The sequence below is a fragment of the Sturnira hondurensis genome, unplaced genomic scaffold (assembly GCF_014824575.4).
Source record: "Sturnira hondurensis isolate 20B ecotype Veracruz unplaced genomic scaffold, ASM1482457v3 Scaffold0006464, whole genome shotgun sequence".
Lineage (NCBI taxonomy): Eukaryota > Metazoa > Chordata > Mammalia > Chiroptera > Phyllostomidae > Sturnira > Sturnira hondurensis.
Window position 1 is genome coordinate 908,188 of NW_028079095.1, and position 9,214 is coordinate 917,401.

A 9,214-nucleotide genomic window follows, 5' to 3' on the forward strand; every position below is an offset into this window, starting at 1 on the left:
GAACTGTAACTATTAAAGCTAGTCTTATCCTGGATGCTACTTCACATGACAACATTTTTAGTACTCAGGAAATGAAACTGCTATTCCATCTGTTTGTTGGGTTGGTGGAACCCCAGGTCTCCATTTCTGAAGCTCCCTAAATTTGCCACGATGAAAGGATCTCTGAGAGTAAATATGAGAGCAGTACTCTAGTGCTAAGGCTTAGTTTGGTAAGGCAAGAAAATCCTCAGGAAATTGTAAGAACACAAGTTCATCAGACCAGGGCCCTTCTCTTAAAACCAGAGTTTTAAGGCTGATTCCCTGGGTTCCTGCACCTATAAAGAAGGCCCATTCATCTATACTGAACTCAACTTATTTCAAGAAATTAATGTTTATTTAAAACATTCCTTTACACTGATTACAAAATCCTCCAGAGAAGATCAAATAGTTGTAATGTGAAGAGTTTATAGTGCTGGTGTCAACTGATAGTTGTGGGCACCAATTCAATACCAGCAGTAGTTTCTGATTTGAGGAATAACAAAGAAGGAAACTTTATTTAGTGCAAACAGCTCAATCGTAATACAACATGGCTGTGAAAACAGTCCTGCTGTGGAACAGCTTGATAGTGCTCTAGTGCAGCTGTGAAAACAGCATCATGCTGCTTCCCCAGGACCAGGCAGCTATGAGGCCAGGCCCCTTTTAGTCTCTGACCACCTGAGAGACAATTCATAGATATTTACATTTTCTACAAGGTCACAACTCTTTAGTTATATGCCTAAAGAAACATTTATTGATCTTTTCTCATTTGCCTCTTCCTCCAATATGTTTATTTCTACCAGTAGCTAATTATGATACCCTTCTTTTTCTCTCTGTAGGCAGCTCTGCTCCTCAATGGCTCACTCCTCTGCTCTGCTCCAGCTGGAAAATCACAGACTTTAGTCTTCTGTGGAAAGTGCACAATCCGAAGCCAGAGGGGATCTGGTTTATATAGATAGAAGTCTCCACTCCTGGTCCCTGACTGGTCAGAATAAAACTGCTCTGATTGGTCAGAGCTGTGCAGCTTCACTCAGTTGGGAAAGCCTTAGTCTTGTTGGCTGAAACAGGACTCCAGGAATTACTGGCTCTAGCTCAGATGGCAGAAACACAGTGTAGATGGGCAGGCAGGCAGTGTAGCACAAACTTGTCCCAGGCTTCTCTGAGAAGTGCAGTTTGTCTGAGAGGCCCCTGTGTAGAAATGGCTGCTAAGCTCTAATTTTTTTTTTTTGAGCATTGTTAGCCACCAGAAACCCTTCTCTTCCTCAGAATTCACACTGGTTAGTCTTTCGTATGCAAACTACTCTCCTTCATGAGTGCATTTTTGATTAGGGTAGTTCAACTGTCAGTGAACCACTCTCATTGGTTAACAGATACTTACAGTTCCATAGGCAAGTTAGTATTGAATATTTCCAAGAAAATTACAGTATTTCCAAGTAAATTACTTCCTACATCACTGCAGGAATGTTCTGAGATCTTTACTTTCAGGATTGTATCTTTTTAAGTCATTCACACTCTAGCTAGATTAATTTTATAAATCAAACACCTCATCAGTTTTCAGAGCATCCTGAATGATCTGAGTATTCCAAACTGCATAACTGTTTATAAGACTCTGCATGTTCGGTTCCAATTTATCTTTTTAAGTGAAACTTGGACTATAAGTGAAAAGAGGCTCTTTGCTGGGCCTCTGTCACACTGCTTCCTGACTCCCAAGCTCCGTCAGTGCCCTCATTCACCGACCCATGCTGTTTACCCGCAGAGCCATTCTCTGTCCTTCTGTTCTGCTCTTAATGCAGTAGATTCCCTTATCTCTTCATACTGCACAGGCTTGTGGTTCTGAGTGAATTTCCAGCTGGGTTCAGCCAATGTGAGTACTGCTGGGGGATATCTCCCCACCTTCTCCCTGCCTAACAAGCTAAGGCTGGCAGAAGATGCCCCTCTTCCTTAGCTGGATCTTCTATAGGACAATCCAGGGCTAATTCCTGGTTTTTCCTGGTGGCTCCTGCTCTTGGGCTCCAGTAACACTGCCTCTTTCCTTTTAGATGGGAGAGTGGCTTCCCACTGCTGCTAATCTCAGGTGTATCTCATTTTCCCCTAGGTGCCTTCTCAGGTCTTTCTCACCTATTAGGAAACAAATTCTCTACATTAAATTCTCTCTGCTCTTACAGATACATGAGCAAATGTGTCTTATGTTTCTTATTGGCCTGCAAATGCCAATGATATAACTTAGCTCTTTGATTACCATTCCAACTTTCTTTTATGAAAGGTCTAGATGTAAATGAGGCAAAGTTTGTGGAACTTGAACAATGCGGTCATTTACACCAATAAGTTACCTCTTCAATGGGTCCAGCCATGCTAAACTTCTTTTACTCAGTCAAACATGCAAGGGTTTTATTTCTCATATTCTTTTCATTCACATTTTTATTCAGCAATATGGCCCAAGCCACCACCCATTCTCTTTAGATTACCGCTCTAATCGAAAGACCTCCCGCTTTGTGCCTTTACATTTCTCCTATCATTAAAAATGGTAACTTACTGGTAAATAACTCTGCTGCTCAGATTCCTCTGATTGACTTCACTCTAGACTCAGAAAAAATCCCAACCCCCATAACCTGCTCAGATGTTGGGGATCTGCTCAAAACTTTGACCTCAGGAAGATGGCAGCGGAGTAGGACAAAGGATTTCACTACCCTCCACATGCCAGAGAAAGACCGAGTTGATCTGTGGAGGAGCACAGTGGATGCCCAACAGGGACCCAGCATATAAGAAGGCAGGACTCCACAAAATGTGGAGCTACTGAATGACCAGAGGTTGAGGAGAGGAGATGACCACAGATAAACAAGGTACGAGGGAACAGTGCAGAGGCTTCAGGCCCTCCACCCTGGTCTCTTAGACCTGAGGGCAGGTAAAAACAACCCTGGAAAAGAAATAGTCACCGGCACCCTCCCTATCTGCCAGGGTCCAGTTTGGAAAACACCAGGAGAGACTGGTTTGCCTGTAAGGGCAGAGAGAGGAGTCTGCATTGGGAAGCAAACCAGAGAACTCTGATAACCTGTGGAGTCAGGCTATGGTTGCTTGCTTGGGAAAATTGAGAGACGCCCATGCTTCCCAGTGGTGCCTGGTCTGGGCCAGCACTCCCACAGTCTTGGGGAGCCTTGTACACCTGGCAGGGCCACTGGAAGAGAGCCAATCATCAGCTCCCTCCCTACCCAGCCGGGCGCAGACTGAAAAACCAGGAGTCAGGCCGAGGTTGCCAGCTTGGAAGAATTGTGAGTTGCCACATGTAATCAACCACAGCACTGGGAAAGATCCGCACCCAAGCTTGCAAGAGCAGGAAAGCCTGGCTGGGAGAGCGCACCCTCATGCCAGGACAGAGCTGAGAAGCCTGGGGAAAAATCTGCTCTCAGTGGGGCACGGGAGAGCTGCACCAGTCTGGATCGTGGGAGGGCACTGGCGAGACCAGTCGAGTTCACCAAGACCCGAGAAAAGCCACACTAATAGGCGCTCAGGTTGTTGCAGCTAGTGAGAGAACAGAAGAAAAGGTTTGTCCAGCTGGAAACCAACAAGAGGAGTAGGTGGAAGCAGAGAACACCAAGATACCTGCAGGAGACTGCACCACTGAATTTCACAGGCATCCTACCACAGAAGTTCACACCATAAACTCAGGGAACCAGAACAGATCAATTTAAGAAGCTGGGGCCAACAAGAAGAACAGCACAAACAAAGGGAAGGCAAAGAAACAATCCCCAAATGAAAGAAAAGGAGGAAGTCTCAGAAAGAATGAAAGATGAAATAGAGGCAAGTCAACTATCAGATATTGAATTCAAAGCATTGGTTATCAGAAATTTAAAGAGCTTACAATGAGCTACCAGAAACTACAGGGGAGCTACAATGAACTCTCTGAAAACTATACCAACATGATAAAGGAAATAGAAACCATCAGCAAAGGCCAAGAGGGAATGAAGAATACAATTTCTGAACTGAAGAACACAGTAGAAGGTATGAAGAGTAGGATCGCTGAGGCAGAAGACCGCATAAGAGAGCTCGAAGACTGGGAAGAAAGAATCTCCGAGATGGACCAAGTAATGGAAAAGAGAATCAGAAAAACTGAGGATAGTTTAAGAGAAATGCAAGACAATATGAAACATAATAATATCTGAATAATAGAAATACCAGAAGGAGAAGAAGAATAAGGGATAGAAAACCAAATTGAAAGAGTAATAATGGAAAATTTTCCTAAGATAAGGAGAGATAAAGTCACACAAATCCAGGAATTGCAGAGAGTCCCAAGCAGGTGGAACCCCAAAGGCCTACTGCAAGACACATCATCATTAAAATGGCAAAACTCCAAGACAAAGAGAGAATTGTAAAAGCAGGAGGGGAGAAAAAGGAAGTAACATACAAGGAGGTCCCAATAAGGTTGGCTACTGACTTCTCAATGGAAACATTCCAAGCAAGAAGAGAATGGCAAGAAATATTCCAAGTAATGAGAAACAGAGGCCTACAACCAAGGCCACTTTATCCAGCAAGGCTCTCAATCAAGATAGAAGGTCAAATAAAGAGCGTCCAAGACAAAAAGAAGTCTAAAAGAATACAGCTCCACCAAACCAGCTCTACAAGAATTCCTAAAAGGGCTACTTTCAGGAAAAGAAGGAAAAGAGAGAGACAGAGAGCAACACAGGTACATAAATGAAAATGAATAAGTACCTTTCAATAATGACCTTAAACGTAAATGGATTAAATGCTCCAGTCAAAAGACATAGAATAGTTCAATGGATAAGAAATCATTACCCACACATATGCTGCCTAAAAGAGACCCACCTCAGGTCAAAAGACCACCACAGACGAAAAGTGTAAGAATTAAAAAAAAATGTTCCAAGCAAATGGACAAGAAAAAAAGCTGTTGTAGCAATTCTCATATCAGGCAAAATAGACTCCAAAAAACGGGCCATAAAGAGAGACCCAGAAGGTCACTTCATAATACTCAAGGGAAGAATCAACCAAGAAGACATTAACATCATAAATATATATGCACCCAACACAGGAGTACCCAAATATATAAAGAAAATCCTAGAGGACCTCAAGAAAGATATTGACAGAAACACAATAGAGCTGGGGGATTATACACCCCAGCTCTAGTAGGGTGTGGGATTATACACCCCCATTATAGTAGGAGACTTTACACCCCACTGTCAAAAATGGACAGATCTTCCAAACAAAATTCAGCAAAGATATTGCAGCATTAAACAACACCCTAGATGAAATGGAACCAATTGATATATATAGAGAGAGAGCTCTTCATCCAAAAGAAGGTAAATACACATTCTTTTCAAATGCACATGGAATATTTTCCAAAGAAAAACCACATGATAAATCACAAAACGAGTCTCAACAAATTCAGGAAAATAGAAATCATACCAAGCATTTTCTCTGATCACAAGGGACTATGATTGGAAACCAACCCTACAGGAAAAAATCAAAAACACCCAAAAGCATGGAGACTGAAAGGTATGCTATTAAACAATGAATGGGTCAAGATTGAAATTAGGGAAGAAATCAAAAAGCTTCTGGAAACTAATGAAAATGAACTCACAACAACCCAAAACTTATGGGACACAGTGAAAGCAGTCCCGAGAGGGAAGTTCATATCAATAAAGGCTTACCTGAAGAAAATAGAAACATTTCAAACAAACAACCTAACCCTATGCCTGCAAGAACTTAAGGAACAACAACAAAGAAAGACCAGAGCAAGTAGAAGGAAGGAAATAACCAAGAGCAGAGCAGAACTAAATGACGTAGAGACTAAAAGCACAATTCTAAGGATCAATGAATTCAGGAGCTGGTTTTTTCAAAAGATAAACAAGATAGACAAACCTTTAAGTAGGCTCATCAAGAAAAGAAGAGAGAGTACCAAAATAAACACAATGAGAAATGAAAGAGGAGAGATTATAACTAATACCACAGAAATGGAAGGGACTGTAAGAAGTTACTATGCAGAACTGTATGCCAAGAAAGTTGAAAAGCTAGGTGAAATGGACAAATTTCTAGAAAAATATAATATTCCAAAACTCAATGAAAAAAAAAGCAGGAAACCTGAAGAGACCAATAACAGCAGATGAAACTGAAGAAGTAAGCAAAAAATTCCCATCACACAAAAGCCCTGGACCAGATGGATTCACAGGAGAATTCTACAAAACATTTAAGGAAGAGCTAACCCCTATTTTGCACAGACTATTCCAAAAAATTCAAAAGGAGGGAAAACTCCCAATCTCTTTTTATGCAGCTAGCATCATCCTAATTCCAAAGCCAGACAGAGACACAACAAAGAAAGAAAATTTCAGGCCACAATTGCTGATGAACATAGACGCTGAAATCCTCAACAAAATACTGGCAAATTGCATCCAACAATACATCAAAAAGATCATACACCCTAACCAAGTGGGATTTATCCCTGGGATGCAAGGATGGTTCAATATTCGTAAATCAGTAAACGTAATACATCATATAAACAGAAGCAAAGACAAAAACCACAGGATCATATCAACAGACGCAGAAAAAGCTTTTGATAAGGTACAACACCCATATATGATAAAGGTACTCAGAAAAATAGGCATAGTGGGAGCATTCCTCAAAATAATAAAAGCCATATATGAAAGACCTGCAGCCAACATCATACTCAAGGGGCAAAAACTAAAAGCTTTTCCACTAACATCAGGAACAAGACAAGGTTGCTCACTTTTACCACTTCTATTCAATATAGTATGAGAAATTCTAGCCACAGTGATCAGACAAGAAAAGTAAATAAAAGGCATCCAAATCGGAAAGGAGGCAACAAAACTGGCATTGTTTGCAGATGACATGCTAGGGTACATGGAAAATCCTGTAGCCCCTACCAAAAAACTGCATCAACTAATAAATGAATTTGGCAAAACAGCGGGATACAAAGTGAATATCCAGAAATCAAGGCATTTTTGTATAACAACAATGAAATAGCAGAAGCAGAAATCAAGAAAAAAATCTCATTCGATATAGCAAAATCAAAAATAAAATATCTGGGAATAAACCTAACCAAGGAGGTAAAAGTCCTGTATGCAGAAAACTACACAACACTGAAGAAAGAAATCAGGGAAGACACAAACAACTGGAAACATATACTGTGTTCATGGATTGGAAGAATTGACATCATCAAAATTTCCATACTACCCAAAGAAATTTACAGATTCAATGCAATACCTATTAAAGTACCAATGGCATATTTCACAGACATAGAACAAACACTTCAAAAATTTATATGGAACAATAAAAGAACCCGAATAGCAGCCATGATTTTGAGAAAGAAGAACAAAGTAGGAGGGATCAGAATACCTGATATCAAACTGTATTACAAGGCCACTGTAATCAAAACAGCCTGGTACTGGCATAAAAACAGGCACATAGACCAATGGAACAGAAGAGAGAACCCAGAAATAAACCCAACTCTCTACTGTCAATTAATATTTGACAAAGGGGGCAGTAACATAAAATGGGATTAAGATAGCCTCTTCAACAAGTGGTGTTGGGAGAACTGGACAGCTACATGCAAAAAATTCAAACTCGAGCACCAACTTGCATCATACACCAAAATAAATTCAAAGTCTCTTCAAAGAGACTTTAATATAAGCCGTGACACCATTTAAGCCCTAGAGGAGAGCATTGGCAGGAAAATATCCGAAGTTTCACGCAGCAGCATTTTTACTGATGTGTCCCCTAGAGCAAGGAATATAAAAGAAAGAATAAACAAATGGGATCTCATCAAAATTAAAAGCTTCTCTGTGGCTAAAGAAAACAGCATTAAAATAAAAAGACAACCAACAGTTTGGGAAAACATATTTGCCAATGATCCTCAGACAAAGGTTTAATGTCCAAAATATGCAAAGAACTCACACAACTTCACGCTAAGAATACAACTAACCCGATTAAAGAATGGGGAAAGGACTTAAACAGACATTTCTCCAAGGAGGACATACAAAGGATCCAGAGACACATGAAAAGATGCTGGATATCTCTAGCTATCAGAGAGATGCAAATTAAAACCACAATGAGATACCATTTTACACCAGTGAGAATGGCTATCATAAACAAAGAAACAAACACCAAGTGCTGGAGAGGTTGTGGGCAAAAGGGGACCCTAGTTCACTGTTGGTGGGATTGCAGACTGGTACAACCACTATGGAAAACAGTATGGAACTTTCTAAGAAAACAAAAAATGAACGTGCCTTTTGACCCAGCAATTTCACTATTAGGAGTATATCCTAAGAATTCTGAAACACCAATCCAAAAGAACCTGTTCACTCCAATGTTCATAGCAGAACAATTTACGATAACCAAGAATTTGAAGCAACCTAGATGCCTATCGGTAAATTACTGGATCCACAAGGTATGGTACATTTACGCAATGGAATTCTATGCTGCAGAAAGGAAGGAGCTCCTGCCCTTTGCAACATCATGGATGGAACTGGAAAGCATTGTGCTGGGCAAAATAAGCCAGTCAGTGAAAGGTAAATACCATATGATCTCACCTTTAACAGGAATCTAAACAACAAAACAAGCAAGCAAAATATGACCAATGACACTCAAATATGGAACAGGCTGACAGTGTCCAGAGGGGAGAGGGGAGAGAATCATAGGGGAAAAGGGGATGGACTCACATGAACAAGTATAAAGGACACATGGACAATAACTAAGATGGGGGGCAGAAATGGGAGGGTGGTGGGGAGCACGGGGCAGGGGGCGGGCAGGGTTGGGAATATAAGACAGAAAGCTGTACTTGAACAAGAATTAAATAAAAATTAAAAAAAAAACTTTGACCCCAATTTCTACTGTGATCTTTGGTGCTCTATAGGACTTGTGCTTAGAAAGGTCTTTTCTGTCACATCTGTTCATGGTTGGTTCTTTCTCTCAACTAAAATGTCAGCTCAATGTCACCTCCTCCAGGATTTTTCTCTGACCACCCTTCCAATCACCTACCATTCCCCTGTTCATCATCGTGGCACCAATCATCACCCAACCTGATTTCTTTCTTCACAGACACTAAAGGTGAGATCAAAACACATTTTAGTTGTCTAATCCATCTTTGTATCTCTAGCAGGCAGAAAAGTCCCTAGCTCACAGTAAGAAGTATACACACACACACACATATATACACATACATATATACACACAT